At 49.2% G+C, this 7,888-nt stretch overlaps 1 pseudogene; it reads right to left on the reverse strand.

Annotated features, from left to right (window-relative positions):
* Positions 1 to 4,536: 4,536 nt before the first annotated feature.
* On the reverse strand, positions 4,537 to 5,473 carry LOC140905595 (olfactory receptor 51G2-like; annotated as a pseudogene).
* Positions 5,474 to 7,888: the final 2,415 nt, after the last annotated feature.

Below are 7,888 nucleotides of genomic sequence, written 5' to 3' on the forward strand. Positions count from 1 at the left end.
AGTGAAAGTTTCCCAGAATCAACTGATTAAAATCATCCTTGAAATGTGGAAAATATTGTTAGTTTTTATATAGTCAGTAGTATATCTAAAGGTACATGTGTCTTATTAACTCTGTTTTCTCCTAGAGCTCTAGGAAGAAATCACAGCCAGTGTGGAACCAGCTGTCCGACACTATCTGTGATTTGGGGGGCATGTCATAAATATAAAGGGAAGGGTAACCACCTTTCTGTATACCGTGCTATAAAATCCCTCCTGGCCAGAGGCAAAATCCTTTCACCTGTAAAGGGTTAAGAAGCTCAGGTAACCTGGTTGGCACCTGACCCAACATGACCAATGAGGGGACAAGGTACTTTCAAATCTGGACGAGGGGGGAAAAAGGCCTTGGTCTGTCTGTGTGATACCTTTGCCGGGAACAGATCAAGGATGCAAGCCCTCCAACTCCTGTAAAGTTAGTAAATAATCTAGTTAGAAAATGCGTTAGGTTTTCTTTGTTTTTTTGCTTGTGAAATTCGCTGTGCTGGAGGGAATGTGTATTCCTGTTTTTGTGTCTTTTTGTAACTTAAGATTTTGCCTCAAGGGATTCTCTATGTTTTGAATCTGACTTCCTGTGAGATTATCTTCCGTTCTAATCTTACATAGTGTTTCTTTTATCTTTGTTCTAATAAAGTTCTGTTTTTAAAGAATCTGATTGGGTTTTTAGCATCCTAAGGAACCCAAAGCTGGTCTGTGCTCAACTTGTTTATTCACAAGCCTCCCCAGGAAAGGGGGTGTAAGGCCTTGGGGGGATTGCTGAGGGAAGAGGAACTCCAAGTGGTCCTTTTCCCTGATTCTTTGTTAAATCACTTGGTGGTGGCAGTATTCCTAGCCCAAGGACAAATAGAGATTTGTGCCTTGGGTAAGTTTTTAACCTAAGCTGGTAGGGGGTCTTTCATGTGGGTCCCCACATCTGTACCCCAGAGTTCAGAGTGGGGAAGGAACTCTGACACCAAGCAAGTTCCACTTTTCCCTTTGGGTGCTTGTGACTAGAGCTATACAGTCATCCCCAGTGTCCTTAAAACTAGCAGTTTTATTAGGAAACAGCACAAAGCATTTGCAACAATGGTTTTAAGATAGCAGGCAGCTGTCACATGTCTACACTGATCTATCACTAAAAGCTAAATTAGACAGGCTTTGGTCTGGAGATACAAGAACAGAACTGGCCCAACTTACATTCTTTTAGGACACCAAGGAGCTCTTGGGACCCAGACTAGTTTCCCTGTGTCTCTGAAAGCACCTTCCCATCTGTTTGCCCTGTAGTGACGAGGTGTGGACTCCCTCCAAGAGTGACAAGGATGGATGGCAATACCCCTGCTGGTGGGCCGAACCAGGAGACCCATGTCCACCCTGCCAGAAACAGAAGGGTGGGACAGGAAGAAGTACAAAAGGTGGTCTCCACAGCTCAGTTAAGGGGGAGCCACCACAGGAGACAGATGCATCCCACCTCCTCTGAAGCCTGCAGCTTGAGGACTGGCCAGAGTTCCCCGGGCTGCTGGCTGACCGAGACACTGAGGAGCTTTTGGGGCTGCTTCCTGTGGACTGGCCAGCATTCCCCGAGATGATGGGCATGGGTACACCTGAGAGGGAGAGAGGAAGCAGCCCAAGGAAGCTGGGCAAGCATCTGGTTGAGAAATGGACTGATACAAGATCAGTGTGTTGTGGCTGGATCCTTGCTGACCCGGTGGCTGGGATGCGGTTGACTTGGGCAGGCCCCCGTCTCCCCTGCCACCCCACCCCGGGGCTGGCTGTACTCCCCCTCCTTCGGCCAGAAGGCCTGTGCTTCTCAGGCCTCCTACCCGCATTCTTGAGCCTCTACACTTTATTGGTGCTCACCCTTACCTGGCCTGCTAGACTGCTTTTCCTCTGCCTTCACTATGGCTTTGCTGCCCTGTGCTTACTGGGCCTGGGGCTCATAGACTGCTTAGCCGCTCTGCCCTGATTGCAAGAGGGAGCCTACTCATTGGCTACTGTCCCACTCTGGCTGATGACCCGGGGCTCAAGGACTACTAAATTGCTCTGTCCTGCTTGCAGGTCAGACCCTACCAATTGTTGGTTGCCGTACTGTTCTGCCCGGCCGTAGGACCGGAACACAAAGTGTAGCTAATTACCCGCTTTGAGCGCATCTTTGGAGGTATGTGACAGCAAGAAAGTGTGGCCTACAGCCCCTTTCTTGTGGAAGCAGCCTTTTCTCAAAGCCTCCCTGTGTGAGCCTGGGTCCAGTCACCACTGCGCTCAGCCATGTCCGTGTTACAGGGCCAAAGTGTGGAGCAGACCTTTGCCCTGAGACTGCTTTCTCCCAGCCAGACCATCTTAAATGAGGCCCCCATGGCCTTTGCTTCATTGTTTGGCAGTTAGACCCATTAAGCCTCAATGGCTGGCAAACACTGGTCGGGTGACTGTGTTGAAATGCTCAGCATCCCTGTGATACTCCCCTCAGAAATCCACAACCTACCTCTCACTGCTACCTCCGAGCAACCCCACATCTGCCACAGACAACACAATGCTGGAGTCAGGGAGCTTCCCAGAGGCCAGCTGTCACAGGAGGCTGTGGTAAGAGGCCTTTCACAGACAAATGTCAGGGGTGTTGCTCTGTGGAACCCTGACACCGCCCTGATCTCAGGGTCTCAGAGTATCTGAGCACCTGGAATGTATTTATCCTTCTGCCAGCACTGTGAGGCAGCGTAGGGCTATTATCAGAGACAGCCAATGACTTGCCCACAATCACACTAGGCAAGGGAATCAAACCCAGCTGTCTTGAGTCACAGAGCCATGCCCAGATCACAGGACCAGCCTTCCAGCCCTCTGAGTGGTGACAGGCCCGGCTGGATTCTCTGCTGCGCCAGCAGAGCTCCCCCCGGCACTGCAGAAAGTGGGGATGGCCAGGAGCCAGTTGATTCCTTGGCCTGTTCTCCCACTGCCTCAGCGGAGTTTAGGGCAGCCTAGGGGTTGGGCTGACCTCTGCCTGGTGGTAACGGCTTCCAAGAGCACAGCACACACTGGCCAAGTCCCTTCTAAGGTCCTTGCAATGACTTACTCTCAGCCTGGGATATTTAAAACAAGAGCCCGCTTTGTGGGGTAGCATTAATTCAGTTTTCTCCAAAACACAACGTCTCCTATCCTCCAACTTCTCCCTCCTCCTTTACTCAGGAGCCCCCGCTTGCTGGGGTCAGTGTTGGTTCAGTCTTGCCACACCCTCTGCTCCTCCTTTTCTCCCTGAAGCCCTGCTTCCTGCCCCATCTTCCCCTGAGGTCCCATCTCTGCCCCATCTCTTCCCAATATGCCCTGCCCCCCACTCCTCCACTTCCCTTGATGCTCTGCCCCCTGCCAGGTCGGAGCCGGGCTACAGTAAGAGCTACCCCAGGATCCCAGGCCACTGTGGAGAGACCCAGACTCTCCTCCTTCCCTGGGTTGTACATCCTGGGGGGTGGGGACACAGGCTGGGGGCTTCTCTTGAACCCGCCAGCCTCCTGTCCAGAGGAGGTGGAGGGTCTGGAAATCCTCTCAGTGGCTCTGGCTACCTGGGCAGCTCTTACCATGGCCTGGCTCTGGCTTCCACACTGGAGAGGCGGCGGAGCTTCAGGGGAAAAGGAGGAGCAGGGGTGGGGTCTCGGGGGAAGAGGTGGGGCAGAGGGAGGTGCCTCAGGGGAAGAAGATTAGTCGGATGTAGGGTGTCAAGGTGGAAGAAGAGGGGCAGGGGCGGGGACTCAAAGGGGACGGGTCTCCTGCATGGGTCCTGCTTTTGCCTTTTGAAGAGGTGGTCACCCTACACTGAATTGGCTGGGCTGGGATAGGAGCCAGCTGTGCCTCTGTGGGGGAGCTGAGGCCTGTTTCCACCCCTTTGCAAGCAGCTGGGGCAGCACAAACGGAGGGGCCAGAGAGGGAACCTGGGCCTGAGTCTCTTGCCAGGACTCCTGTGTGTCAGACCCTCACTCGCACACGCAGCTCTGCCCTACCTGAGGGGCATGACAGTTGGAGAGGGGTGGGCTCAGCAGATGTGCTGTGTGCAGAGCCATCAACGGGGGGACGGGTTGCCTGAGCGCTCAGGAAGAGGAAGCACTGTGACAGCAGAACAGCTCTGCAGCTTTTTTAATGGCCCCTGATTGATTAACCAGATACGGGACAGTGACAGGCCAGGTGTAATTGGAAACAACATCCACGTCCCTTGTTTTTATTGACTGTAATGATGGGAATTCTGAGGTCGGAAGAGCCACCAATACAGCTCTTTATGGGCCAACATCCCACCGGTCCCCTGGCTCTCCATGAACACAGTCGCTCTGTAAATGTTGCTGGCTGCCTTGGTCTCCTTCCCCAGAACACTGTCTTCCCTCACCAGCCCCTCTCCCATTGCTCCAGGCCTTAGAACCCATCTGAAACTTTCTCTACAGTATGGAGGTCAGAAGCTCATGTCGTCTCAGATATAAGCGTCCAGGACACACTAGGTGGCCCGTGTTTTTCGTCTCCCATGTAATCAGCACTGGAGGAGGGTGATGAACTGACCCTTCACTTGACGAACACCCTGATTATCCTGGCACGAAGATGTTTGCTTTTCACGCTGTACACAATTGGATTAATCAGGGGCGGGACAAGCAGGGAGACGTAGCCCAGGAGAATCTGAAGCAAGTGAGAAGAGCTATTCCCAAATCTGTGTATCACAGCAAGGCCAATCTCTGGTGTGTAGAAGAGCAGGACGGCACAGAGGAGGGAGATGCAGGTGTTCAGGGCTCTGAGGCACTCCCTGTGGGATGTGATGCTCAGCACTGTTTTGAGGATCATCACATACGAGAGAAAGATGAGCAGTGAATCCAGCCCCACCGTGAAGAATGTAAGAAACAACCCATAGATGTAGTTGACTCTGATGTCTGAACACACCCTCTTCATAACGTCTTGGTGCAGGCAGTAGGAATGGGAGAGGACATTGGCTCGACAGTATTGGAATTGTTTCAGGAGAAAGGGATGTGGGAGTATTACAGCCATCCCTCTTAGTACAAGCACCAGTCCCATCTTGGCTATTCTTGGCAGGGTTAAGATGGAGGTATATCTCAGCGGGTTACGGATCGCGATGAAGCGGTCAAAGGCCATCAACAGGAGCATGGAGGATTCAATTTTTGAAAGCGAGTGGATGAAGAACAGCTGGGTGAAACAAGCATCGAAGCTGATCTCCCTAGAGTTAAACAAGAATGTGCCCAGTGTTGTCAGCATGGTGGCTATGGATAAGCCAAGGTCCATGATGGACAACATAGAAAGGAAAATGTACATGGGCTCATGGAGGCTTGGATCTGTTTTTTATAATGAACAGAATGACTAAATTTCCTACTATTGAAATAATATACATTAAAAAGAAGGGGATAGAGATCCAGAGATGGACTTCTTTCAGCCCAGGTATGCCAGTGAGAAGGAACACTATAGAGTTGGATGTGGTGTCATTGACAGCTGACATAATGTACTGGGCAGGTCCGAGGAGTTCTGAACTTTCCTTCCTGAAAGGAGAAAGAATAAGAGACTAGATGATATTTAACGAGACATCATTCTGCTCTCAGTGGATATTTAAAGACAGCAAAGAGCTCAAGGAAGATCAGCAAAAACATAGTCTTCGATTTACACCACTGATAGGAACATAGGCATTCCCAGACTGGATCAGACCTGTAGTCCATCTAGCCCACTATCCAGTGGCCAGTTCTAGATGCTTCAGAGGAAGGTGGAAGAAGCCCTGCAATGGGCCACTATGAGATAACCTGCTCTCATTGAAAATTACCCCTGACACCCACTAGTTAGACATATTTTGTGGTGTAAATCAGGAAGAGTTTATTGGAATTCTAAGACTTTTAAAAAAAAATCTTCACCAGTATAATTGGATTTTTTGGTTACCCATATAAACATCCCATCCCACTTTGAATCCTGCAAAGCTCTTGGCCCCATTGATATCTGGTGGTTTGGAGTTCCGCAGCCTACTTGAGCACTTTGTGATTTTACAATTGTGACCTTCCTACAGACACTCTTTCTGGCCCTCCACTTCTGAGTGTGGCCCATTGTAGCATGACATGTGTGTAAACACATGGTATGTGCATGGTGAAAACCGTCAATGTATTTCTCTGTCCTGCATTGAAAGTGTTTATAAATGTGTTTCGTAGCATCATTATATGTATTATTTTTTTTATTTTCTCTAGTCCTCAGAGTTCAATTTTTTCCACTGCCTCTTTGTAGCACATGGGAGAAATTCTTAGGGCCAGGTGCTTAATTCAATAACATTGATTTTAACTGCATCACGCCAGATTTACATGTGTAAATTCAATATATGTGCTGATCCCCAAGCATCCCTCCAAGAGAAGCTGAAGTGCTTTCCCTAGCCAGTGCTGACTGAATCTAGAGAGTTCAACATCCTACAGACTTCTCTTCATCCTCACAGGATCTGCATCTTCTCCCCATAAAAGTGTCTGTAGAGATCTGGCAGGTTACAAGTTAACACAGACAGTTACTTCAGCTGGGCGGGTGACAGGTTGGCGTCACAAATGCATGCATGGTGCAAACACTAGGTCTGCACTAATATCCAGTTGAGTGCGTAAGTTACTTTAGCTAAGCTCGTACAACATGTGATAGGAGTTAATGCCGTACAACCACTATTACACTCCCCTTTCCACCACGTTAGCTCTACTCTTTGCTGAAACACAGGCCAGCAGTCCTGGTCTCTCCTGACATGTTGGAAAGACTTGCACAGGTATTGCAGAGTTATTGAGTGCACAACCCTGAATGTAAGTGTTAGAAACAGCTTCTGGTCGATTACCAGGAAATAATATCATACAGCTCTTCACTAAACAAAGTGTTAATAGCACAAACCCTTTGCCAACAGTATTTGGAGTAGTTCTGAAATACTTTCTACATAAAAGTCATTAAGCAGTAAACAGGTCTCAGAGTAGCAGGAATGTTAGTCTGTATCCACAAAAAGAACAGGAGGACTTGTGGCACCTTAGAGACAAACACATTTATTTGAGCATAAGCTTTCCTGAGCTACAGCTCACTTCATCGGATGAATTCAGTGGAAAATACAGTAGGGGGAATTTATATACACAGAGAACATGAAACAATGGGTGTTACCATACACACTGTAAGGAGAGTGATCAGGTAAGGTGAGCTATTACCAGCAGGAGTGGTAGGTTTCTTACTGGAAACCTACTGACCACTATACTTACCTACATGCCTCCAGCTTTCATCCAGACCACACCACATGATCCATTGTCTACAGCCAAGCTCTACGATACAACCGCATTTGCTCCAACCCCTCAGACAGAGACAAACACCGACAAGATCTCTATCAAGCATTCTTACAACTACAGTACCCACCTGCTGAAGTGAAGAAACAAATTGACAGGGCCAGAAGAGTACCCAGAAGTTACCTACTACAGGACAGGCCCAACAAAGAAAATAACAGAACGCCACTAGCCGTCACCTTCAGCCCCCAACTAAAACCTCTCCAACGCATCATCAAGGATCTACAACTTATCCTGAAGGACGACCCATCACTCTCACAGATCTTGGGAGACAGGCCAGTCCTTGCTTACAGACAGCTCCCCAACCTGAAGCAAATACTCACCAGCAATCACACACCACACAACAGAACCACTAACCCAGGAACCTATCCTTGCAACAAAGCCTGTTGCCAACGGTGCCCACATATCTATTCAGGGGACACCATCACAGGGCCTAATCACATCAGCCACAATATCAGAGGCTCATTCATCTGCACATCCACCAATGTGACATGTGCCATCATGTGCCAGCAATGCCCCTCTGCCATGTAAATTGGCCAAACCGGACAATCTCTACGTAAAAGAATAAATGGACACAAATCAGATGTCAA

This window comes from Lepidochelys kempii, chromosome 1, assembly GCF_965140285.1.
Source record: "Lepidochelys kempii isolate rLepKem1 chromosome 1, rLepKem1.hap1, whole genome shotgun sequence".
Classification (NCBI taxonomy): Eukaryota; Metazoa; Chordata; order Testudines; family Cheloniidae; genus Lepidochelys; species Lepidochelys kempii.